Source organism: Rattus norvegicus, chromosome 7 (genome assembly GCF_036323735.1).
Source record: "Rattus norvegicus strain BN/NHsdMcwi chromosome 7, GRCr8, whole genome shotgun sequence".
Taxonomy (NCBI): Eukaryota; Metazoa; Chordata; class Mammalia; order Rodentia; family Muridae; genus Rattus; species Rattus norvegicus.
In genome coordinates this window covers 113,268,688-113,296,474 of record NC_086025.1, presented here as the reverse complement: position 1 = coordinate 113,296,474, position 27,787 = coordinate 113,268,688, and the positions used below count along the sequence as shown (strand labels likewise).

The 27,787-nt window shown below is 46.6% G+C and overlaps 2 long non-coding RNA genes across 4 annotated transcripts; one reads left to right on the top strand and one right to left on the bottom strand.

The window, feature by feature from the left end:
* Positions 1 to 436: 436 nt before the first annotated feature.
* LOC134479939 (uncharacterized) lies at positions 437 to 1,901 on the top strand. The gene is made up of 2 exons (XR_010053887.1): positions 437 to 561; positions 1,314 to 1,901. It is a non-coding gene; the product is annotated as an uncharacterized LOC134479939 (long non-coding RNA).
* On the bottom strand, positions 1,278 to 27,656 carry LOC102547313 (uncharacterized). 3 transcript variants are annotated; one of them, XR_005487263.2, is made up of 3 exons: positions 27,242 to 27,654; positions 23,154 to 23,380; positions 1,278 to 1,874 (listed from the first exon to the last, which is right to left on the bottom strand). It is a non-coding gene; the product is annotated as an uncharacterized LOC102547313 (long non-coding RNA). The 3 variants fall into 3 exon arrangements; XR_355847.5 differs by lacking the exon at positions 1,278 to 1,874 and adding an exon at positions 14,171 to 15,211; XR_010053886.1 differs by lacking the exon at positions 1,278 to 1,874 and adding an exon at positions 17,314 to 17,645 and having other exon boundaries at positions 27,242 to 27,656.
* Between the last annotated feature and the right edge of the window lie 131 nt (positions 27,657 to 27,787).

The window sequence follows — 27,787 nt, the reverse complement described above, 5'->3', positions numbered from 1 at the left end:
CTCCGCCCCACAGTTGCCTGGCAACAGCCTGCTGTGCCAAACACTATAAAAGGGGCTGCTTGCCCCCTCCTCTCCCTCTTACTCTTTGTTCTTCTCTTCTCTGCACTCTTGCCCTCTTTCCTGTCCCTTCTCTCCCCACACTCCAACCCCCTTCCCTCCAAATACCCCTCCCCCTTCCCTCCATGGCCTCCTTTGTTTCTTCCTTCTTCCACTCTTCTCTCATTAAACCTCTCCACGTGGAAGGAACCATGTTGGTTTGGTGTGTTCTGTTCAGGATTCGAGTCGAGATTTAAACCCCAACAATAGGTCAAGAGACAGAACAAGCAACCAGTTGACAGGGAGTGAACATAGGAAAAAAACCATAGAGAGTGAGAGGAAGTCAGGAGTAGGGATAGAGAGGTGCACAGGAAGTAGAAAGGAGGCCATTCAGTTGGAAGGCTCTTTAAGACAGTGTGAAGAATTCTGGGATGCCAGTGGAGTAGGAAGGTCGGCTGGCTGCTTTCGCTGCCTTTCTGAGCTGGCGGGCTCTCACTTTAGCATCTGTCTCCCCAGTCTTCATTGGTAAATCGAACTTTTAGGATTCTTTTTTAAAAACAACAAGGGGCCGGAGAGATGGCTCAGCAGTTAAAAGCACTGACTGCTCTTCCAGAGGATCTGGTTTATTTTTTGGTGGCTATTAGTGTTGACACTGCCTCTTTAGAGTCCCGTTTTAGATTGCTGCATGGCTGTATCAGCTTCTTAGTAGAGAAAAATGTTTATGGATGTATTCTCTCCTCCCCATCATTGGGCCCCTGAGCATTTTCAGTCTGGTCACTGCTGTGTCTCTAATCTTCTTTGTCTCCTGTCTCAAACCTCAGATCCCACTCTTACCTCTGCTCTGAAATCCTCTTTCCCACCCTAGATCCCACTCATCCGTAGTCTCTAGGGCAAATCCCTTCAGACATGATGAACCAGAGAGGGTAAAGTCAGGAGGCCCTGCATGGGGATTATGCTTTGGCTCAGAAACCAACAGTGAGGTGCCTTTCCTCCCATCCCCAGGACACATGGGTCCTAGAATTCAGGGATGGATGTGTCAGTGGCCTCAGCCTCCCTCAGTGTGTCTGCTACCCCTACTCTTCTGCAAGTTTGGAGGTCATGGTTTCTGAGGCAGGAGGTTTCTGCAGAAGAACACAGATCACTAACCCAGAGGCCAGGGCTACAAGCAACCTCGGGGCTCCCTGGGTCTTTTACATTGGTTACTTTTCCTGTGTTTGGACAAAAGACAGGACAAAAGAAACTTACGGAGGAAGGGTTTATTTTGGCTTATGGTTCAGGTACCATCCATCATGGTGGGGACGGCGTAGAAGCAGGAGCATGAGGCCACTGCTCACACCGAGACAACAGCCAGCAAGCAGAGAGATGGATGCTGGTGTTCCACTCGTCTTCTGCATTTCATTTTGTTTCTGTCTGGGACCCCAGCCCATGAAATGCTGCCTGTGACATTTAGGTGGCATCTTCTCACTTTGAATAACCCAACCTGGAAACGCCCTAACAGACATGTCCAGAGGTTTGTCTTCTCGGTGACTCCGGATCCTGTCATGGACAATGTTAAACCATCTCACCCTTGAACCAAGAGAAGAGTTAGTGGTCTCTGTGACGGGGAGCAGTGATGCCAGTGCTGTGAGGTGCAGTAGACATGTGTGCAAGAGCCTCTCAGAAGGTTCCTTATACTTCCACGTCCTCATGTTGCGTTCTGGTGATATGGCCTAGGTCATCAGAACCATGGGAAACTCCAACGACCAGGAAGATCGGTGTGGGTGGGTGCACATCAGTACAGAGAGCAGTACACCCTCTCAGAGTCCCTGAGCCATCTCGTCAGCCCCTGAAGTCATTTTCTAAAAATAAAAGATTTGTTTATTTCTTATGTTTAGGTGTGTGCCTGCAGAAGTTTATGTGCCCCACCTATGTGCTGGTGCTGCAGGTGGCCAGGAGGGGGCATCAGATCCCCTGGAACCAGAGCTAAAGGCAGGCATGAGCCACCGGATATGGGTGTTGGGGACCAAATCTGGGTTATCTGAAAGAGTAGTAAGTGCTTTTGACCACTGAGATGTCTCTCCAGACCCTATATATTCAATTTTTACAATTTAAAAGATTTCATGAGCTGGGTGTAATGACATGGCACCTTTAAACCCAGTACTTGGGAAACAGAGGCAGGTAGATCTCTATGTATTCAAGGCCAGCCTGGTTTATATTGATTTTCTTTTAGGACAGCCAGGGTTACAGAAAGACCTTATCTCTACAAAATAAAATCAAATATCTTGTTAAGTATTTGAATTTTTAATGTTAAAAGGGGGAAACCACAGAGGGGTATTTAATTATGATGCAAGCTTTGGAAAGGCACAATTCTTAAAACTCCAGGACTTAAGTAGCTTATGAATGTATGGTTTTTAAAACCAAGTATCAAGTACAGCTGCCTCGGTTCCCTGCAGACAGCTGCAGGGCTGCAGCCTGTGACTCATGCCCTTGCTGGAGTGGCTGTCAGTGATGCCATCGAGTCTGAGTCTTCCTGGTCTTGCCAGTAACCTCTCACCTATAAGTAATTCCAATAAACTCATTGTTTCATGCAAAGAGATAAACAAGTAGAAATGATTTCTTGGGAGGAGTGACAGAAAGGCATAAGATTTGAGCCTGAGTCTAGACCTTTCATGTCAGAGGAGATGCTGAACTTGGTGGCACACAAATGTAGTCCCCGGGCTCCCAAGGTAGAGGCTGGAGGTCAGAGTGTAAAATCATCCTCCACTACATAGGAAGTTTGACATCAGCCAGGCTCTGCCTCAAAACAGCAAAAACAAAAGTCAAGGAAGAAATGAAGTGGCCACTGACAGTTCACACCTGAAGGACAATCTGCAGGTCTGGAGTAGATGAAAAGAACAAATTATTAAAGATGTTCACAGCTGGATAGAGTGTGCACATCTGCAGTTCTAACTTGGGAGGCTCAGGTGGGATTGTTTGAGCCCAGGAGTTCAAGACCAGCCTGGGGAACTTAGAGACTTTATCTTGCCGACAGTATTAAAGTCACTAAGGATGTCCCATGCTAGACAGCAAGGAGGCAAACCCAGGACTGCAGGGGTCAGAACCAAGAACACAAAGTCAACCAAATATGTTCCTTTTGGACTAAGATACATGAGTTAATAACTGCAAACAAACAAGCAAACAAACAAGGATAGAGAGTCACTATTTTGCAAAGCCCCATGAAACCTTGAGTCTAACTAATGACCTCAGAGGATGGTGACACTATGAAGCAGTAATTTAATAAGATGAGATTTATTCAGAATCAAAGAGAATAGAGGGAGGGGAGAGGGGGAGGAGAGAAAGAGAGGGAGAGAATACAGTTTGTGGCCCTTGGATCCTGATATTGTGTCTGAGCTTGGTGACACACACCAGTACACAGAAAGCTGAGACAGGAGGATGTAATGTTCTAGGCAGCCAGAGTTGCATAGTGAGACTCTGTCTTTAAAAATAAAATAAGGTGGGACCTGAAGAGATAGCTCAGTGGTTACTTGCTGCTCTTAAAGAAGACCAGGGTTTGCTCTGCAGAACTCACATAGCAGCTCACAACTGTCTGTAACCCCAGCTCCAGGGGATCTGATGCCCTCCTCTGGTTTGTAGGCCCCAGACCCAGCCATGTGTGTGGTGCTCAGACATACATGCAGGCAAAACACGCATACACATAATTAATTAAATATCTAAACAGTTTAAAGGTTTACTTGTTTATGTGCCTTATGAATGGGTACTTTGTCTGCATGTGCGCCTGCACACTGGAAGAGGGCATCAGATCCCATTACAGATGGTTGTGAGCCACCATGTGGTTGCTGGGAATTGAACTCAGGACCTCTGGAAGAGCAGCCAGTGCTCTTAACCACTGAGCCATCTCTCTAGCCCCCTATCTGAACAATTAAAAAAAAAAAAGAATAACAAACATATCAGGATAACACATTATCTAGTCAAAGCAGTCACCTAGAGATCACCTTTTAGAGAACTGGGAAAGAAAAAGAAAAGTAAGTTATAGTCTTAAATCCATACATGGAAAAGGCAAAGTACATAGGAAATGACTAAATTTTCAAATCGGTCCTTAAAATGAAAAGGATTTAGTAGAAAAAGCAATTCTTGGTCAAAATGTGCAGACATAAATGTCTGTAATGTTTTGATTCAGGATGGCCTCCATAGGCTCAGATGCTTGCAAGTTGGTCTCCAGTTGGTGGTACTGTTTGGGGAGGCTCAGTGGGTGTGGCCTTGCTGGAGAAGGTGTGGCCTTGCTGGAGGAGGTGTGGCTTTGCTGGAGGAGGTGTGGCCTTGCTGGAGGAGGTGTGGCCTTGCTGGAGGAGGTGTGTCGTTGGGGGTGACTGAGAAAGAAAAGTCTCACAGTTTACTGTCTCGGCATTTGAAGATGTGAGCACTCAGTTTCCTGCTCTTGCTGCCATGTCTGCTGCCTGCCCCAGCTTCCCACCATGACAGACTCTTACCCCCTGAAACCACAGCTCAGATAAATTCTTTCTTCTACAAGTTGCTTTCTTGGGATGCTTTATCACGGCATTAGAAAGATAATTGCCTGCCTATACTAAAGATTTACTATTTTATATGTGTATTTATTTACTTGCCTGCACGCGCGCGCGCGCGCGCGCGCGCGCGCGCGTGTGTGTGTGTGTGTGTGTGTACCATGTGTGTTCAGGACTCATAGAGGTCAGAAAAGGGACTCAGGTCTCATGGAGCTGGAATTACATTGTGAGTGGCCATGTAGGTGCTGGGAACCAAATTCTGATCCTCTGTGGCAGTCAGTGCTAACTGCTGAGCCATCTCTCCAGCCCTGTTAATGCCTGCATTGAAAAAGAAAGACCTCAGGTGGGTGGGGTGGCACACACCTTTAATCTTGGTGCTCCAGAGGCAGAGGCAGAAGGATCTCTGAGTTCTAGGCCATCCTGGTCCACAGAGCTAGTTCCAGGACAGCCAGGGCTACACAGAGAAACCCTGTCTTTGAAAACCGCCACCGCCGCCACCACAACAACTACCACCACCACCACCAAAAATCTCAAGTTAACAAACTGACTTCTTATCTTGAGAAGAGCAAACGGCATCTATGTCGGTGGGAGACGCTGATGGAGATAAAGCCCAATGTAGTGATTACAGGAGGGAAACACAACAGAGCGTGGCTATGAAACTAAAAGTTAGTTCTTTGGAAAAAAAAAATCAATAAATCTGGCAAGCCTTCATCCAGCCCGTTGAGACAACTGAAGGGGAATAACTAAAAGAAGAGGGAATTTGACATTCGAAATAGGAGGGAATGTTTTCTAACTCCTCCCCTAAGCCAAGTGTACCACACACAAAAAGAAAACTTGTGATCAATATAGTTTGTTAACATTTATGTAGTAATCTCAGTAAACGGCCTGGGAGATGACTCAGTGGTAAGGAAGGGCCTGTCTTACTTTTGCAAATGTCCTGAGTTTGGTTCCCACCACTGGAGCTGATGGCTCAGAACTACCTGTAACTCCTCCTCCAGGGACCTGACTTCCTCTTTGGCCTCTGTAGGCTCCTTCACTCACACATCCATTCACACACACACACACACACACACACGCACACACGCACACACACGCACACACGCACACGCACGCGCACGCACACGCACTCGCACACACGCACACACACACACGTGCACATAATTACAAAATAAAATAAACCTGTGGCAGTGATCCGGTTTCACCATAGCAGTTAGGAGACAGAAGCAGGTGTATTTCTGTGAGTTCATGGCAAACTTGCTGGATACTGGAAGTTCAAGGCCAGGTAGGAGTACACAGAAAGACTTTGTCTCAGGCCCATGGAAAAAATTAAATAACCAACCAATCAAACAAACAAAAAGACTGAAGACAGCTACAGTGTACTCATATATACTAAATAAATAAGTCTTTTTTTCCCCTCTCTTTTCTTTTTTTTTTTTTTTTCGGAGCTGGGGACCGAACCCAGGGCCTTGTGCTTGCTAGGCAAACGCTCTACCACTGAGCTAAATCCCCAACCCCAATAAATAAGTCTTAAAACACACACACACACACACACACACACACACACACACACACACACACACACTGGAAAAACAGGGCCAGTTGTGGTAGCTCGAACCTTTAATCTCAGCACCCACCCCCACCCCCCCCAGGCAGAGGCAGGCAGATCTGGTCTGAAAAGGGAGTACCAGGTCAGTCAGAATTGCACAGAGAAACCCTGTCTCAAAATAAGGGCAGGGGATAGAAGGGAACTTTCTAAACACGAAAAAGGGCCTCTGAGAAAAAGTCACAGCTACCGTTGTGCTCAGTGGTCAAAGTTCAAATAGTGATCAAGAAAAATGGCGCCTTCTTTTTTTTTTTTTTTTTTTTTTTGGTTCTTTTTTTCCGGAGCTGGGGACCGAACCCAGGGCCTTGCGCTTCCTAGGTAAGCGCTCTACCACTGAGCTAAATCCCCAGCCCCTCCTTCTTTTAATTCCGTAATTCAACATTTCACAGACATTCTCACTAGAGCAGTCAGGCAAAGGTGAAGTAAAAGGAGCCCAAATGGGAAATGAAGCGAAATTGTCATCCCTAACACCCCAATTCTCAGAATCCACAAAAACCATTGCTACAGCTAACACCCTCCACAGCAGAGCCACGAGGTGTAAGACTGACAGACTGACTGGGAGGGGCGAGGGGGGCTAGAATGGCGCACTGCGCAGGACTGTGCAGGCAGGGGGATCTGGGTTTGGAATCACTGTATCAGTGCCAGGCCAGGCTCAGGGGCATGCGCCTGGAAGCCCGGTACTGGAAGCCCGGTAGGAATGGAGACTCGAGGGTCCCTGGAGCCTGCCGACCAGCTAGTCTAGGTGAATCGGCACTCTGCAGGGTCAGTGAGAGACCCTCTCTCAAAAGAGAAGATGGAAATTGATAGAGAAAAATCCCTGATATCGATCCATGGCCTCCACATGCACACAGGGATGCACATGCAAACACGTGTGTGCACACGCGGCAAAGCAAACAATGTATGTATATAAAAGAAAGAAATATGCGAAAATTAGCTATGTTTTTACTTACTGTCAAGGAACAAACTGACAATTAAGAAATAACCCCGGGGCTTGAGAGAGGACTCCGTGATTTTAAGCTCTAAACGCTGTTGCAGAGGCCTTGTGGTGGCTCACACTCACCTCGCAGATTAGTTCTGGGGGATCCGAACATAGCCTAACATCCATGGGCTCCTGCACACATATAATACACATGCATACACTCAGGCACACATACACACACACACACACACACACACACACACTCACTCACACACTAAATCAAATATATAAGTATTCAAAAAGAAAAAGAAACCCAGGCCTTTAATCCCAGCACCTGGGAGGCAGAGGCAGATGAATCCAGCTTGGTCTACAAAGCTAGGGTAGCCAGGGCTACACAGAGAAACCCTGTCTCAAACAAAGAAAAAACAACAACAACAAAAAAAAAAACCAAAAAGAAAGAAAGAAAAGAGAAAGCAACCCTCTCTACAATAGCATTGATGGAAAAACCTGGGATAAATTTGAGAGAGGAGACACATTTGCACACTGGAAATTATGAGGCATTACTGGAGAAATAAATTAAGGAATCAGTAAAGAGATGAAAAGAACCTGTGCTCGTGAATTGGAATATTTAATATTGTTGACATGGCAACATACCTTGGAGCAAGCTACACATTCAATATCCAGAACGAGCTTCATGAAAATTAATGGGCCGTAGAAAAAATTATCTTCTCATTATTGTGAAATAGCAGAGAACTACAACTAGCTAAAACACACTGAAGGGCTGGGAATGTGGCTCAGTGGGTAGAGCACCTGCCTAGCAGGCACCACATCCTATGCCCAGCGTCACGAAAACTGGGCACAAGGGTGCACACTTATAATTCCAGTGCTTAGAAGGCTGAGGCAGGAAAACTGGAGTTTAAGGTCATACTTGACTACATATTAAGCTTGAGGCTAGCCTGGGCTACATACATGAGACCCAAAGAACAAATGTGAAGGATGCATAGTTTCCAATTTCAAAACGTATGACAAAGCTGTCATGAACATACTGCCTAGACAGAGTGGTGCGGTGGTGGGATCTGACTCATCCTGTGAGCAAACACGGGAAACTGTGGGCCACTGTAATGCATGTGGAAAATATTTAATAAATCAGTGTTTGAACAATGCCCAGGCAGGTTGTGTGACGCTCTCTGGAGCACCAGCTATTCAGGAAGCTGAGACAGGAGTCTGAGGCCAGCATGAGGTAAGATAGCAAGGCCCCGCCCCTCAGTTGGTAGAGACTTGCCTACCACACAGAAAGCCCTAGGATCTACCTTTAGCACTAAAAATTCCAGGAGTCATGGCCCACGCCTGTGATCCCAGTACTCAGGTGAATCAGAACTTGAGGCTGTCCTTGGCTATGCAGTGAGTTCCAGGCCAGCCTGAACTACATGTGAGTACAAAGCTGATGGAACTGGGTGCATCTGAGTTCCAGCTCTTCTCTGATGAGGTGGGGCAGGAGACTGACCTGGAAACTCAAGGCCTAGCTACCACGGAGCATGAGACAGCAGAACACACAACAGGAACCCTGCATCAGTAGATGGGAGGTGAGACCTGGTGCTGAAAGTGCCTGTGGACACACACACACACACACACACACACACACACACACACACACCCCACACCATACACACACACATCCCATACACACACACACATATACACACACACCATACACACACATACCACACACACACCACACACACACACCACACACACACGCAGACACACATATATACAGACACAGAAACACACAGACACACACACCACACACACACAGACACATACACCACACACACACCATACACATACGCACACACAGACACACACACAAACACTCACACAAACACTCACACAGACACACACACCATACATACACATATACACAAACACACACAAATACACACAGACACACACCATATACACACAGACACACACCCCACACACATACACACCATACACACACTACACACCATGCACACACACATACACACCATACACACACTACACACCATGCACACACACCATACACATATAGACACACACACCAGACACCCACACATATCACACAACTCACCACGTATACATATACTACACACACACACATGCACAAATACACACTGCACAGCATACACAGTTATAGACATATACACACACCATATACACATATGCACACACGAATACACACACAAACCACACCATACACAGTTACAGACACACATACACCATACACACAGGCACACACTCACTATATACACACACACACAAATATATACACCACACACCATACATAGTTACACACACACACACACACACACACGCGCGCACACACACATGCATGCACTAATAAAAGATAAAATATTGAGTTAAGCTGGTGAGGGAGAGATGGGAAACAGCATTTAAGAGCACTGGCTCCGTTTGCAGATGACTCAGTTTGGGTCTCAGCACCCGCATGATGGCTCATGGCCTTCTCCAGGGGATCTGATGCCCTTTTCTGGCCATTGTGGACAACAGGCATGCATGAGATACACAGACATATGAGCAGGCAAGTACTCAAACACATAAAACAAAAATAAACAAATCCTTTAAAGGGTAAGCTGGAGTGTAGTTTGAAAAGTTTCACCAGGAAGATATAAAAATTCTAAGCTTGGGGGTTGGGGATTTAGCTCAGCGGTAGAGCGCTTGCCTAGGGAGTGCAAGGCCCTGGGTTCGGTCCCCAGCTCCGAGAAAAAAAAAAAAGAAAAAAATTCTAAGCTAGAGCATCAGGCCCCTCTTAAACATATAATGCGAAATCAGACAGGACCAATGACAAACTTCCCTGAAGTTAAAAAATGGTTCTAATGGTTTTTGGTATGAAAGTTTTTAAATTTTACCTTTTTGAGATTTCTCGATGTCGTCTTGACTGACCTGGAATTCACTATAGAGACCAGGCTGGCCTCAAACTCACAGAGATCTCCCTGCCTCTGCCTCCCCTCCACCCTCCACCCTCCACCAAGCACTGGGATTAAAGTCATGCACCACCACCTCCAAGAACTTTGAAGTTTTCAAAATTCTCAGTATAACTTATTTAAAAATATTTTTCCCGTCCGTTTATTTTTGATGCGGAGAACGTGCACGCCACGCACACTGTGTGTGTGGATAGCAGAGGCAGCTTGTGGGAGTCAGTTTTTTTTTATTTCTAACCGTGAGTGTGCTTGTGTAGGGGTGGGAGTAGGGTGTGTGGGTGGGGGACGTGCTCTTAAGTACAGCTTCCCAGAGTCCAGATGGGTACACTGGCTCTAGAACTAGCATTATGGGTAGCTGTGAGCTTCCCGATGTGGGTGCTGGGAACTGAATCTCTATGTTGGGGTCTGGGAATCACCTCACAAACCAAATTCCAATCTCAGTCAAATAGGGATGGCTTATTGAATGCCACACCCCAAGACTGATCCATCCAGGCCACAGACCAGACTCAGAAGCTGACTTTGACCTTGAGTCACAAAATCCACAAATATCTATGTCAAGTTATTCACCAATCCCAATCAGGACTTAGAAATATCTTTGTTGTACACTTTTCCTGCTCCCATTGGTTAAGGTATTCAACTGTGGCAGGGACTTGCCTCACCTAACATTCATGCCTTAACTTGACAACTAGGATGTCAGTTACCCATACAACATGTCTCTTTCTGCCATGTAGAGTGTCTGTTCCCAGGGAGGCCTTGGGAACTTAAACTTCACTCGACCCCTACTCAAAATGGAAGTCTTATTCCACGTAGCTTCTTATATTGGTGCAGGCGTCTGTCTTATGTTGGGGTTCATCCCAGGGGCAGCTTACACAAGCAAACACCATAAAAGTTTATACACAGGTGCAGGAAGCGCCCGCTGCCTGACTGTTGACTCAGGTCCAAGCTTCCTGTGGGTAACTCTGCAAAGCACTTCTAACTGACCTCCAGCGTGATTGGTTTCCAAGGACACCAAAGACCATCCTCGCTACAGAAGTAACAGCACACGGGAAAGCTTCCTTAGTAACAGCACAACATGACAGGCCAGACAGGTAACAGTAACCTAGGCCCTAACATTTTACCTAACGGTTAAACTCCGGAAGAACAGCATTCACTCAAGAAACCACTGAGCGGTCTCTCCAACCCCACCACTAAGTTAAAAGTTTGTTGACTTTCATTGTTTTTTCCCTCCAGCCCAGTCTCCTTTAGAGTGTGTGCATCTGCGAACCATCCACATTGGCCTGAGGCTGCTCGTATTCTCCTATGGCTGGGCTCTGGTTCCTTCCCTGACAACTCACCAGGTTTAATTGCCTGTGAGTTCACTAACTGGCTCGGCCAGTCTGCCAGTTTTGCTTTGTCTTCTTAAAAACGTTAGGATTTGGCTTCCTTTAGCTCTTTGCTTGCTTTCCACTCCTTCCTGGTTTATGGGCATCTCCTCTTTCCTACGTTCTTCGAGGCACTTACCTGGCTGCCCTCTGTCTCACCCCTCCTATTGAATGTTTGGTTTTCTGGGTTGGGGAGATAGCACAGTAGGTAAAGGGCTTGCTGTGCAAGCAAGAGGACCCACGTTCAACCTCAGAAGGGCTGGGTGTGGTGGCAGGGGTTTGTAATCCTGGTTCTGCAGATGGGGAGGGAGGAGGATCCTGAGATTCAGGTGGCCAGACAGTGTATCCTATTGGTGAATTTCCCAGCCAAGTGAGAGACCTTGTTTTAAATTATTATTATTATTATTATTATTATTATTATTATTATTATTACTACTACTACTACTACTACTACTACTACTACTACTACTACTACTAATTTTGAGTCAGAGCTTATCTGTGTAGCCCTGACTGTCCTTGAACTCACTCTGTAGACTGGGCTAGTTTTAAACTTCAAAATTCACCTTCCTCTTCCTCCTGAGTGCTGAGATTAGACTCGTGTGCTTTGTTTTGAAAACAAAACACAAAGGTAGACAGCTGGGGATGACCCCACGGTTGTTATCTGACCCCCCCACACTCAAGCATGCACACACACACAAGCACATTGCACATAATTACCTTCCTGATATTCGCTCTTTTCTCTGACATGTGAAATTTCATTAGTTTACTTCTAAAATTACCATAAACCCCTGCATGCTTCTTAAATTCATGAAATACTTAAAGTGTGTATATACAATGTAGAATGTATTATATAAGTGATATCTGTAACATATAATATCTACTCTTTAGAATCGCCGTGGAGGTCTGCCTTGTTGATGTTGCTCAGTCCAACCTGTAGCTTTATTTCACTCTGGGTTTTGGAGACAAGTCCTCACTGTAAACCCCATGCTGCCTCAAACTCGAGCTTACAGCAATCCTCCTGCCTCAGCCCCCCCACACCCCCACCCCGCCTCAGCTTTTGTAAGGTTTCTGGTGTAATTGAAAAGAGTGTGATGTCTGCAGTTACTTGGGGGAATGCTCTAGAAATTCCAAGGGAGGCTCATACTTCTGTAAGTCTCCTTTTCTCGAGCTCACTGCCTGTGTGCTGCGGCTCCATTTCTTCAGGGGAAGATGGGAACTGGAAGAACTCAGGGCACTGCTGCGACAGAACTCCCGGGGTCAGGGTGGGAATTCTGCCTGTGGTATCAGGAGGTGGAACATGCCACACAAGCCAGTAGCTTTGTCGCTTCTATCCAGTTAAGAAAACAGAGTTGTATTCATCACGGTTCTCTAGAGTAAAAGAACTTATAGAATAACTCCCTCTGTCCCTCCCTCCCTCCATCCCCCTTTCTCTCTCTCTACACACACACACACACACACACACACACACACACACACACACACAATCTCTCTATATATCCACATTTATAGGTGTGAATATATATATGGGATATAGGTCATATATATGTATTTTGTAATATATAAAATTTATTTATATATATGATTTGTTTAGTATGACTTTCAGGCTAATCCAACAATGGCTGCCTAGGAATGGAAGGTCCAAGAATCTTGTAATTGTTCAGTCCATGAGGTTGGACGTCTCAGCTGGCCAATTCAGTATACACATGAATCCCAAAGAAGTAGGTTCTAATGCCAGTGAAGGAGTGGCCTTGCTAGCAAGGTTACAGCAAGCAGGCAAAGACAGAGGTTTCTTTTTCCATGTCCTTATTTAAGCATCCAGCAGAAGTGTGGAATTAGAGGTATGTCTTCCCACCTCAAAGATTCAGATTAGAAGGCTGGCATTGGTGGCACACGCCTTTAATCCCAGTACTTGAAAGGCAGAGACAGGGGAATGTGTGACTTGGAGGGCAGCCTGGTGCACAGAGTCAGTTCTGGGACAGCCAGTGCTACACAGAGAAACCCAGTCTTCAAACAAAACAAAACAAAACAAAAGATTCCAATGAGAAGTGGATCTTCCCACTCTCCAATGAAGCAAAACTCCCTCACCGGTGTTCCCCTCCATTTGGGGTTTTAGTTAATCTTAGATGTAATCGAGTTGAAAACCTAGAATAGTCATCATGAGTCTACTTCTTGTCAACCTAACACAATACTATCTCCTTGTGTCATGATTAATTTACAAATGAAAACAATAACCAGGTCATAATTGATATAACAATTTCACATATCACAATCACAAACACATTACACATTAAACCAAATAACATTACTGTAATTACACATAAACCTCATATAACTATCCCTCATACAACCACAAATGCATGATACATTTAGAATAGGTGGCCATGTCCCCTATGGGACATTCTTTTAGTATCTCGACTTAAGTATGATAACCATTGATATTCTTTATTGGTGTTACACTGTACGATAAAGAAATGAGTCTTTCGGAGTTGGGGATTTAGCTCAGTAGTAGAGCACTTGCCTAGCAAGTGCAGGGCCCTGGGTTTGGTCCCCAGCTCCGAAAAAGAAAAGAAAAAAAGAAAGAAAGAAAGAAATAAATTAGCCTTTCCACTCATAGCAGAAGACCATGCAGACATTACCCAGAATGCCTCAGTCTTCCCAGGAAGCACTGGGAAACCGATAACTTCTCAGATTGCTTACTTACTGTGATGTGGCACATATCTTACAGTCTATTCAATCAGTATCAATTAATTTCACTGTCCAATTTGGGGATTAAAGGATGACAAAATATTTATTACAAAAAAAAAAAGAAATTAGGTAAAGGAAACACAAACACCTGAACAAACAAACTCGTAACAAAACACAACACACACTCGTGTCAATTATAATCCTCGTTTCTGCAAGTGGTCACGCGGCCTTAGATGGTATCTGTAACTCCCTTCCTCTACTATCCATTCTGTATTTCTTCCACCCTCTGCAAGCCCCTCAGTCAGTCTTGGCTCTGTTCCTGGAGGAGTGAGCCATCCCTTCGTTCCTGATGGCTCTGCGTCCTTTGTCATCCTGCCTGGACTAGGCTGTTGAGGTTTCCCATGGACTTTAGCCACAGGACATTGTAGCACCAAGAGATGCCCTATAGGATCTTTTGTACTCTGGATATAATCTTTCTCACCTCCACCGTGGAGGAGCAATCCAGTTTCCCCTTGGTAGCATGGATTAATCACCCTTTCTAACATTATCATTCCTTTCTTAGCCCGTTGGCTTAAGGGTGTCAGAAGCCCAAAGTGGCCAGGGCAAAGTCTGAGCTTCCCGTTCAATGGATGCTTGCTTGGGTCTCAGCAGGAATGCTCGCACTCTGGAACCAAAACTTCTAGGGCAGCAGAACTCAAGGTCAAGAGAAGGGAACAGGAAGCAAAACATTTCCTAGTAGGTCACTTGGGTGACAATGAGTGGAACTGTTCCCATTTCCATGCTTCTGGACAATGACTATAGGAGAAACAGTACTATATATTGGTTTCAAAGCATATGCTGCCTTTGGGAGAACCCTGTCCCAGCCCTCCATACTGCTGCCATTTAATGATGATGTGACTGTGTCTTCAAAAGCCATTCCATCTTTCTGTCAGGCCATCTGCTTCAGGATGGTGGACATTAGGAAGGTCAATGGTTTTCATGGTTATGGGTCCCATGTCGCACTTCTGGCTGTGAAAGGAGTTCCTTGGTCAGAAGCAATGCCGTGTGGAATACCATGATGGTGGATAAGGCACTTTGTACATCTGATGGTGGTTTCAGCAGAAACATCAAATGCAGGGAAGGCAAATCTATAACCAGGATAAATAACAACTCTAGTAAGGACCAAGTGTTGTCCTTCTCCTAAAGGAAGTTGTTCAATGTAGTCAACTTGACACCAGGTCACCATGCGGAACGATAGCGTATCTGGGACTCATAGTTGGTCTCTGCTGTTAGCAGATCTGGTACTCAGCAGTAGCTGTGGCCAGGTTAGCCATGGTGAGTGGCCATCCATGTTGTTGAGCTCATGCATAACCCCCATCTCTGCCACCAGGGACTCTTTGTTCTTGGCCCCACTGGACAATGACAGGGATGGCTGGGGAAAGAGGCTGACTGTCCACAGAGTCCACCATCTTATCTACTTGGTTACTGAAACTTGATTATTGAACTCCTCCTCAGCTGAAGTCACCTTTTGGTGAGCATCTACATGGGACAGAAGTATCTTCCCATCCTTCACTCATTCGGAGAGATCTGACCACATATTTCTTCCCTGGACTTTTTTTCTAACCTTTTCCAATCATGCTCTCTCCAAGTCCCTGACCATCCAGCTCCAGGCCATGTGTCAATCTTACATCTGGACATTTCCCCTTACAAAATGATGTATAACATGTGTACTGCCTGAAGTTCTGCGCACTTCGAAGATTTCCCTTCATTTGTGTCCTTCAGGGTTGTCCCAGAAAGCAGTTGGAATGTTACAGTATCCACTTTTGGGTAGTGTCTGCATATCACGCAGAGCCATTGGTAAATCAGGCCCAAGTCTGGATGGATGGGTGGATGGATGAATGTATGGATGTATGGATGGATGAATAGAAAGATGGATGGATGGATAGATAGATAGATAGATAGATAGATAGATAGATAGACGGACGGACGGACAGACAGACAGACGGACAGACAGACAGACAGACGGACAGACAGGAAGAGACTTACAGGTTGTGGTCCTGCTAGCCCAACAATGACTGCCTAAATATAGAAGGTCCAAGAATCCAGTAATTGTTCAGTCCATGAGGCTGGTATCCCAAAGAACTCAGCTCGAATGCCAGTGAAGGAATGGACTTGCTAACGAGGGTGGAAGGAAAGAGAGCCCCCCTTTTCCATGCAGTCTACCAACAAAAGGTGTGGCCCAGATTAGAGGTGGATCTTCCCACCTCAAACGATCAGGATTTCAGAAGGCAGAGACAGGCAGATCTCTGAATTCTGAGTTCGAGGCCAGCCTGGTCTACAGAGGAAGTTCTAGAACATCCAGGGCTACACAAAGAAACTGTCTCAGGGCTGGAAAAAAACAGCCGCTACCCTGGCCAATTATCCTAGGGGCAGCCGGGGAGGCTGGATGACTGGATTTCAGGTCTGGCAGCATTGTGCTGTCACGAGAGGGGGCTGCAGAGCCCTGGGGTGCACCGGGGACAACAGCAGTGTTCAGCCCCCTAATATTTAGGGCGTTTCTATAAACTCTGCCACTGCGGGTACTCTTAAGACTGTTATGCAAGTGGACAAAGACATGGGCTCACGGTTCCTTGCAGAACCTCAGGGTGACTTCAGCAGGAAAAACCCACAGTTCTTCAGTTGAGGATTGCAGAGATGAATTAGGGCAACTTGCCCTCGGAGCTTGTCTGTGGCTGCCAAAGGAATAGTGGAGAGCTGTATTTATTGACATGAGAGAAAGTGACAGACAGACAGTCAGACAGACAGACAGTGGGTGGATAGATGAGTAGTTGGATAAATAGATGGCGGATAGACAGATGGCAGAGTTATAGCTTGGCTTTTGATGAGAAACACAATGGTTTATTAGAGCTGAGCCGTTTAATACATGAAGGGCATTCGGAACTGAGCTTGGCACATTGTTTTGTTTTATTTTCCAACCTAGGTTCTCTCAGTGAACCTGGGCTGTTAAACGTAGGAAGCTCTTCACATACACACACACACACACACACACACACACACACACACACACACACACACCCATATATGTATATACACGCATATATATGTACTTATATATGCATATACATATATGGGTGTGTGCATGTATACATACATATGTTTGAGACTGGGTCTATCTACTTAGCCCTGGTTGTCCCAGAACTCACTATGTAGACCAGGCTGGCCGCAAACTCACCTGCCTCTGCCTCCGTAGTGCTGAGATTAAAGGTGTGGGTCCACACTGCCCAATCCAATATGTTTCCATTTTGAGAGACTTAGAAATGCAAATTCCAGTCCATGCTGTGGAAACTAAGGTACAAGTCGCCAGATTCCCACAGACAGAGGGAGGAATGGCGTGCGGAGCCATACCTGCTCCTGACTGTGGGTGCTGCAGTCCTGGGGCTTCCCGGTGAGCTTAGGCAGTGTGTGGGTCGGCGATCTCCTGTTGCTCTCAGCTCACTCCGCTGCTCCAGTGGCTCCAGAGCTCTCTACCGTGGCTCAAAGCAAAGAGCCCGTTTCTTTAATGAGTGTGTTCTCCACTCACGTCTTCCCAAAGGGTTAAATTAAGGGCAGAAACACGGGAAAACAAAGCGCTATAATGTTAACAACTTTTACTTTGTAAAAAGATGTATTTGTTTTTATTTTACATGTGTATGTGTGTTTTGCTGAGTGTATGTATGCTGCCTGGTGTAGGAGGAGCCAGCAGAGCCTGGATCCCCTGGGCCTGGAGTTAAGGACAGTTGTGAGCACCTGTGTAGGTGATGGGAAGCAAACCTTGGTCCTTTGCAAGAACAATGAGTGCTCTTAACCACGGTGCTGTCAGTCCATACAAATCTTTATTTTAAAGATTTATTTATTATGTATAAGTACACTTTAGCTGTCTTTAGACACACCACATGTTCATACATTACATGTATGAAGAGGGCATCAGATCCCGTTACAGATGGCTGTGAATCACCATGTGGTTGCTGGGATTTGAACTCAGGACCACTGGAAGAACAGTCAGTGGTCTTAACCACTGAGCCATCTCTCCAGCCCCTGTACAAACTTTTACCTGAAGGCCCATTTTCTATTTCATATCCTTATAAGGTTTAAGAGAACTTGATTTATGGTGCCCGGGAAATTATTAGTGGTTAGAAATCACTTCCTGTACAAGCCTGAACATCAACATTTGGACCTTCAGCACCCACAGACAAGCCAAGTGCTGTAACCCCAGTACTTAGGAGGCAGAGAGGGAGGAGCCTAGAGGTAAACTGGCTCCGGGACAGCCTAGTTGTTCAGCTCAAACTCTGGGTCTGAAATAAAGTGGAGAGTGACCAGGGGAGGCACTGAAAGTCACATGAGGCCCCACATGCACACATGCACATGCATCTGCACATCACACGTGCACACACACACACACACACACACACACACACACACACAGAGACACATACATACACACACAACCTGACTTACTAAAGCAATAAATTGTTTCAAGGTTCCATTTTTTTTTTTGGGTTCTTTTTTTCAGAGCTGGGGACCGAACCCAGGGCCTTGCGCTTCCTAGGCAAGTGTTCTACCACTGAGATAAATCCCCAACCCCCAAGGTTCCATTTTTTAAAAAGAGATTTATTGGGGTTGGGGATTTGGCTCAGTGGTAGAGCGCTTGCCTAGGAAGCGCAAGGTCCTGAGTTCGGTCCCCAACCCCGAAAAAAAAAAGAAAAAAAAAGAGATTTATTGTATTTTACATGTATGAATATTTCACCTGCATGCATGTGTACCACGTGTGTGCCTGGTGTCCACAAAGGTCAGAAGAGGGTGGTGGACCCTCTGGAACTAAAGTTAAGGATGGCTGTGAGCTACCCTGTGCTGAGACTTGAACTTGAGTCCTCTGTAAGAGCAATGTATGCTCTAAACCACTAAGCTATCTCTTCAGTCCCCATGGGTCTAATTTTTAACCATATAGTCGAGTTGTGGGTTTGGACTTTCAGTTAGCCCAGGTTAGCCTCCAAATCTCTATGTAGCTAAAGATGTCCTTAATATTGAGCCCTGATCTTTCTGCCATTTGTTTTGTTTTTGAGACAGAGTCTCTCTATAGCCCTGGCTATCCTGGAACTTGCTCTGTAGACCAGGCTAGCCTCAGACTCACCTGCCTCTGCCTCCTGAGCCTGAGTGCTGGGATTAAAAGAGCGTGCCACCACCACCTGGCCAATCTCTCTGCCTTTCTCTCCCCATCCCTGTGGATGCAGGTCTGCTCCACCATGTCCAGATTATGCTGGGCTGGGATGTTGATATTCTGTCTAAGCTCCACCCCCACGGCTATCTGGCAACAGCCAGGTGTGCTCCGCCCCACAGTTGCCTGGCAACAGCTGTGCCTGACACTATAAAAGGGGCTTCTTGGCTCCTCCTCACTCTCTTGCTCTTGCTCTCTTCTCTGCTCTGCCCTCTTACCCTTTGTCCCTTCTCTCCCCATTCCCTCCACATGCCCAGGGCCGGCCTTTCCTCCCCTCTTCTAGTCTTCTTCTCTCATTAAACCTCTCCATGTGGAACCATGTTGGTTTGATGTGTTCTGTCTGGACGCAAGCCAAGATTTAAACTCCAACATGGGCCTCAATCCTGGGACGCATGCATGCAATCACTCTTGCGGCTGAATCTCGTTCTGTGTCCCTGGGATTTCGTCCTTAACACAAAGCATTGTAGCAGCTAATCAGGCTTCAAGTTTTCAGTATTTACCAGGGAAATACCTTAGATCTGTAGGAACCACCTAACTACGTGAGGACACCTGTTGACCTAACATGTAAGAAGCTGAACAGAGGGGCTGGAGAAATGGCTCAGTGGTTAAGAGCACTGACTGCTCATCCAGAGGTCCTGAGTTCAAATCCCAGCAACCACATGGTGGCTCACAACCATCTGTAATGAGATCTGATGCCCTCTTCTGGTGTGTCTGAAGACAGCGACAGTGTCATCATATAAAATAAATAAATAAATAAATAAATAAATAAATAAATAAATAAATAAATAAAAAGAAGCTGAACAGATACAGATACACCCCAGATGGGAGGCTTAAAGGAGTTAACATTTGTAAACCAGACCAAACTAATCAAGGCCTCCTAAAAGGCAATTACGTGAAGAAATACTGGTTATTGAAATCTTCTAGACCCATAATGAAAATAATACATTTCATATGCTAAATTAAAGCTAAGATAAATAATAAAGTAGGATTTTCCTGTGGTGTTTAACTTTAATAAATTAAACATTAATTATTAAAACCTAAGTAAGCCTAGGAACAAATCTTTGCTGTACACAAAAACCCCCTTGGGGGCTGGAGAGATGGCTCAGTGGTTAAGAGCACCTGACTACTCTTCCAGAGGTCCTGAGTTCAATTCCCAGCAACCACATGGTGGCTCACAACCATCTGTAAAGAGATCCGATGCTCTCTTCTGGTGTGTCTGAAGACAGCTACAGTGTACTTATATATAATAAATGAATAAATCTTAAAAAAAACAAACACAAAAACCCCCTTGGAGGGCACCGGGGAACCCCACACTAGTGGTCGATGTGCTTATGGGGTTTAGGTTATTGGAGAAACTCAGTTCTTTTTGTGTGGGGTTAAACGGGCACAGAGTGTGTAGCCTTATATGGGAAGTTGACTTTTGTCACAGCCTTCTGCTCCACAGATGCTGGCTGACAGGCCACAGATCACACAGGACCCAGGGGACACTGTCCCCAGCCCAGGAGTTGAGGTCGTGGCTCACAGTGTCTCTTGGGGAATGTCCTGTCTTTCTGTGGAATACTCTGGGACTGCAAGCTGTGCTGTACCTGAGTAATAGTCAACACAAGGCTCAGCAAACCCACACTGTAATGCTGTCCATTCCTTGGGCGAGGTCTAGCAGGCAGCCTGTGGTGGTTTGAATTAGTGTGGCCCTCATAGACTAACGTGCTGGAATGCTTGGCCCAGAGGGAGTGGTCCTAATAGGAGGTGTGGCCTTGTTGGAGAAAGTGTTTTACTGCTGAGGCAGGCTTTGAGGTTTTATATCTGTTCAGGCTACCTCCAGTGTAGAGCACAGTTCCCTCCTTCTGTTGCCTGTGGATCAAGATACAGAACTCTCAGCATCTCCAGCACCGTGTCTGCCTGGACACTGCCATGCTTCCCGCCATGATGGTAATGGACTGAACCTCTGAAACTGTAAGCCAGCCCCAATTCAATCTCTGTCTTTAGTAAGAGTTGCCATGGTCATGGTGTCTCTTTATAGCAATAGAATTCTAACTAAGACAACCTTGTTCCCCCATCCCTTTGGGGTTGGGATAGAACACAGCCTCAGGCACGCTAGGCAAGTACATTGCCACTGAACTCTCTCCAGCCCAATATCAAATTTGAAGCACTGATGAGCAGGACCTAACGCTGTGCTTGCCCTACCCTGCCACCTCACTACTGAACTCAGTCCGGCAAGCATTGGAAGGGAAGCTACCTCTGTTCCCAAACGTGAAGTTCCAGGACCCTTGAAGGCAGCACCTCAAAACTTCACTGTAGGAAAATGGGCGGACTTGCCCACTTGAGTGTCCCCATAGCCTCTTATATTTGAATACTTAGTCCCCAGACGGTGGCTGCTTGGGAAGGATTAGGATGCAGCATTGTTGAAGGAAGTGTGTCATGTGTCACTGGGGGTCGCAAGAGGTTTCAAAAGCCTCCTGGTATCCCCAGTGGCTCTCTCTGCTCTCTGTTTGTGGGTCAGATGTGAGCTACAGATGTCACCACAGTGCAGTGTTTGCTCGCCTGCTGCCCTGCTCCCCACCATGACAGTCGGGCTCCCAGCTGCCTGGAGTTGTAAGCCTCGATTAAACACTTCCTTCTGTTAAGTGCCTTGGTCATGGTGGATTATCACAGCAACAGAAAAGTCACTAAGACACCAACCAAACAGTTCACAAAAGTGAGGACATTGTCATATCTTGCCAGGGTAGTAAAAGGCCTTCCATGAGGAAGAAAGATTTCTTATTTTTGATTTTGTGTGTTTCTATGTTTGTTGTTGAGGGAGTTGGGTAAGTGCACATAAGTGCAGTACCTGTGGAGGCCAGAAGAGGGCACCAGATCCCTGGAGTTACGGGTGGTTGTAGGGCACCTGTGGGTGCTGGGAACTAAGCTCAGGCCCTCTGCAAAGCAGCCAGTGCTCTTCCCCCTGATCCGCCTCTCCAGCCCCATTTTCTGTTATTCTTTTTATACGAGCTCTCACCGTATAGCAAAGGATGACCTTGAACTCCTGATTCTCCTGCCTCTGCCTCCCAATTGCTAGGTCTCTGGGTGGGTACTACCATACATACCAGGTCTCTCTCTCTCTCTGTTTTCTCTTTCCTTTCTCCCTCCCTCCCTCCCTCCCTCCTTTCTTCTTTTCTGACAGTCTTGGGGCCCACAAGATAATTCCATGGGTAAATGTATTTGCCTTGCAAGACTTTGCCTTAAATTTAATCCTGGGAGCTCAAAAAACTGTAAGCCAGCCCCAAATTAAGCTTTGCCTAGTGTGACACACAGTCTCCTTCTGCTGCCTGCAGATCAAGATGTAGAACTCTTGGCTCCTCCAGCACTGTGTCTGCCTGCACACAGCCATGCTTCCCGCCATGATGATAATGTTAGATGTCATCATTCCTCCAAAGGGTCCTCTGGAGACCCCAGAGAATGAAAAAGGAAAAACAGAGGTTACCTAACCCACAGTAGGAGATTGCACTCCTCTAGTCAGGTGGCATAGTCCCATCTGGGAATAGGACCACCGGGGATGCTGGCCAGAGCTGGCAGTGTGCACCACGGTGGCAGTGGCAACCTCTACAATTCAGTGCTGGGCTCTGAACCAGGGCTAGGTATGGAATGATCAGTGGATTTATAGATAGAGCCCCAGCAGCCCCAGCAGCCCCCATACTTTGGGAAGTGCCTGGCTTTAATCTGAAGTGAAGAAACTGACCTGGAGGAATAGCATTCCCCAAAGACGGGAAGGTAGCTACAGAGGGAAGCTAGCCCAGGGGGAGCGCAGACAGAACAAGTTTGTGCAGAGCAGCGGAGAGATGAAAGAGTGGGTTGCTTCTCACCTGGCCCTCATTCCCTGGAAAGGTGGGGTGGCGGGGGGAGGCAGGGAGCCCCCGCTGGAACCAGAAGTGTTGCTGGATTTTCTCTGTAGTGGCCCTGAGGTCGGCTCTTCCAATGATAGGAGCTCTTCTGTCCCCCTCAGGGGCCTCTGGTTTCCATGAGCCAGAATCCATGGAGGAAAGTCTTCACGAAACCATGGTGGTGATGTAAAAGTTCCACAGCATCCCAGCTGGCAAGCAGAAAGAAGTTCACTATATACATACATGCACACATGCACATGTGCACTCACAGACATGCACATACATATGCACTTACACACACATACATATACCCATACATGCATACTCTACACACACACACATACATGCACACACACGCACATATGAATGCACATGCACTCTTGCCTCTCACACACATTTATGGGCGCAGCTTAGGTTTCTGCAGGAGCTGTTTCCCCTGTTGCATTTGCCTGTCTCCCAGAAGGAGACTATCAAGGAGGCCATGCTACAGTAAATGGACTACACAGACATTTCTGGTCACTTGGAATCTCACCAGCGGCTCAGGCTCTGCCTCTGTGTGGAACTGGCTGGGCCAGACCCTCTGAGTCTGGGGTTCTCTCCAGAGCCTCCTCTCTGCAGTCTAAGAAGGAACAAGCTCTCCTCTAGGGCCTGAAAGGCACTCCGATGGGCTAGACTCATCCAACTCCCATCTCCCATTCACTCAGCTCGGGTCCTGCTGACTCCCTCAGGTCTGCACAGCCATTGCTCTCACCATCCCTCTGCCTGGGAATCTCTTGCCCAGGGCTCAGCAGCAGCGTCTCTCTCTCACAGTCTCAGCTCACACGTGGCTTCTCCAAAGTCCTCTAACCATGCTGGAAGAAGGTCATAGAACACATACCTGCCGCCTTCACCATACAACCCCATCCAGTCCCTTAAAACACATGGCCTGCCTACATGGTCTGCCCTGCCTTGCATGTCCAGTCCCTTTCTGTCACTCATAAGAACCTGAGCTACTCAGGAGTGGAAGGTATCTGTGTTTTCTATGTCCCCACCACTTAGAATCCCATAGATACATACAGAAAACGTTAGCTTCCTGGAGACCAGTGTCGAGCGTTGTCTGGGGAGCTGGGTCCTGGGATCCCTGTCCTCAGGGAGCTCGTGATTTATAGGAGTAGGAGGTGACAAGTGACCAGACAGAATTCCTGGTACCAAGTAAGGAAGCAAAGGGGACAGAGAAAGGCTGACCAGCCCCATCTTGGAGGACCAGACATGGCTTCCTGCATAGGGTGACCCTGCAGTACTGAGTACTGGGAGACAGTTCACACTGGCAGTCAGGGAGACCTTCAGATCTTATCCAAAGGAGGGAGAGGGGCAGCACAGATCCGCTTTTGGAGTCTCAGAAGCAAAGGCCCTGAGGCAGGCACTACTCAGTGACACCCTGGGAATGGGTGTCAGGTTAGGGACAGTTTTGGCTTGTCCTAGAGACACGAGTGAGTCACTGGGAAGGGTCCTCACAGATGATATTTTCGCTTCTTCACCATGAAGGCTTTTAAATTGAGGAAGGACTCAGAACTACATTTCCAAAAGGCCCCACTGTCTAAATTGGTGTTTCCCATGTCTCTTGCCCAGTTATGACCATATTCAGGCCTATTGCCAAACAATTCCAGCACTGGCTTTCTAAACATAGGCAGCCTTTTCTTAGCAGCACATACTATCGCAGCACGATCTTGAGGAAACTCGACTGTTTTAGATTCTCTCTGACTCACATTGGTCACTTGGGTTCCCATCCAGTTTCATTGGTGGAACTACATCCCAGGGCGGGGCTTGTGGGGGGGGGGGATAGGGGAATGAGAATGGAGAAGGTAAGCATTGCTTATCCCCATATTAGACAGCAGTCAGTGCCCTCCAAAGTGTCAGAGAGTTATCACTGCTCCTTCCTGGGGTTATTTTTGGTAATTGAATTGGTAAATAATACACAAGTCAGAAGCACTTAGAAAATCCTTGAAGCATCATGTGGACTACACAAAGGGTTGGCTCTGGTGTTTCACAGGTCTTCAGAATGGATCCAAGGCACAGAGTTACAGAGTAAGAAAAACATCTAAGTGTGTGTGTGCTTGGATCTGTTGTTTTTGCAGCCACAATACTTGACAGGAAGGAACAACTTGTTTCTGTTCACCATTTCAGACGGTTTTACTTCACTGTGATGGAGTATGGCTTAGATGGTGGTTGTAGGAGTGTGTGCTGAAGGCCATTCACATGTATGTATGTATGTATGTATGTATGTATGTATGTATGTATGTATGTATTATGTATGTATTTGCTTGTTACATGTATGTTTGGTGTTCACAAAGACAAGATGAGGACACTGGATCCCTTGAAACTTGAGCTGCCATGTGGAGTTCAGAGAATTGAATTGGAGGGGTGTTTAGAATTGCGTTGGGATTCTCTGGACAAGCAGCCAGGGCTTTTAACCACTGAGCCACCTCTCCAGTCCCTAGGCTATAATATTCAAAGGTCTGCACCTAAAGACTACTTTCAAAAGCAAGGGTCTATGTCCTACAGTTTCTTTGGCCTCCAAAATGGCACCACCAACTAGAGGACAAAATACGGACATGTGGGGAACACGTGGGGAACACAGCAAACTGAGGTTATGTCAGTACAGTGTTGGGGGGGGCTTGTATGTGTGCCTTGCTGTGTGCATCCCTGTGTGTGTGTGTGTGTGTGTGAGAGAGAGAGAGAGAGAGAGAGAGAGAGAGATCCTGTGTGTGTGCTTCAGTGCATGTATCTGTGTGTCTGTGTGTGGTGTGTCTTGATACTTGAGTGGGCGTGGCACTTAGACACACATGCTTCCAGCACCACAGACCTACCACATGCCAGACTGAATTCCAGATGCTAGAAGCCAAACGCTGTGTCCTCACAAGACAGTGGGGACTCCGTTTTACAGTGGAAGAAAACAGAGGCTCAGAGAAGTTGCCAGCTCCGGCCACACAGCTGGGTGCGTCTTAGGCTCCCTCACCCACTCAGTGTCTTTCCACTTTGTGTTTCCAGAGCTTGGTGCAGAGAGAGATGGGGGAGGGTTGCAGTGAGGGTCTGGTCAGCTTCTAAAAGTCTCCTAGGTGACCCATCCACACTTCCCACACATATAAACTGAACCCCTGTCTTCTTCAAGGTCCTGTGCTGACAACGGTGAAAAAGGGGAGCCAGGCAGGCAAAGTCCCATCCCCCAGGAGCCTGGGGGTCTGGTGAAGGGGTTAGACGTTAAATACACAGGGAGCATGGAGGGTAGGAAGGGAATACGGAGAGGTAAGCGGACCGAGAAAGCCAGGGAGCAGAAGCGAGCTCCCTGACAGAAGGTGGTCAGAGGACACTTTCTGAAGAAGGGACATTTGGCCTATTGTTCATACAACTCAGGTGGGGACATTGCTTGGGCCCAGGAGTTTGAGACCAGCTGGAGCAACATAGTAAGACAACTGTAAGGAAGGAAGAGGAGCTTTCGAGGACGGCTCAGCAAGTAAAAGCACTTGTCGTACAAGCCCGATGACCGGAGTCCACTCCTTGCAACCCACACGGCTGTCTGGGGCCAGGAATCTATAATTTTAGTACTTATATAATGAAATGGGAGGCAGAGAGAGGAGAGGCTTCTGGAAGCTGGAGAGCCAGCTATCTCAGAGTACACAGAGCAGCAGAAATAAGAGGTTCTGCTTCAACAAGGTGGAAAGAGAAAAGTGAGCCTCAACAGCTGCCCTCTGCCCTCACTAGGACATCGTGGTATGTACACACAAGTGCACACATGCACGCACACACACACACACATACATACATGCATGTATGCACGCATGCATACATACACACAGACACACACACAATGCAGCGATGATAATATTTTAAATAAAGGGGGAAAATAAAGTGTAATTAAATCCACCTACAACCTCATGTTTTCCTACCCATCCACTTTGTTTCCAGAAATTATGACTCTGAGACTTCTATTTTATGAATAAATGCCAAGGCCAAAAGCTTTGTTTGTCTCCCAACTAGCTCCTAACTTAATTATCTATCTATTCTATTCTAAGTCATACTGTGTGTCTGGTTACCTTGTCCATGAGACTGTCTTCTTCTGTGTCTGGAGCATGTCTCCTATGCCAGACTATGTCCTAGAATCCTTTCTCTCTCTCTACCGGATGTCCCACCTTCTAACCCTGTCTCTGCTCATTGGCCATAGGCCTTTTGATTGACAGATGAAACTTCCATACTTTGCACAGGAAATTATTTCTACGAAAAAGAGGTAATATTTGACTGAAGACTGAAAGCATGAAGGAAGCCTGTGAGCTGTGACTCCTAAAAAACGTCCGTTGCTACACCCGTGAACTCTTCACCAACATGGCTGCCCAAACATGAGCTGAACCGGGATCACGCCCGTCGACATGCTAATGTGGTGAGAGGAGTTCGCAGGGCCTCATCTCTACACAGGGACCACAGACAAAGAGCTAAGGCAACCAAGGAAACCAACCGGTCATCTGATACCAATGGTCGGCCCTGAAAACATACGTATAAGTAACATGCACAGACTGAGCAGGCTGCATTATATTTAGGAACATGCACAATATTAAAGAAAAAGAATTTGAATGAAAAGAGGGGAG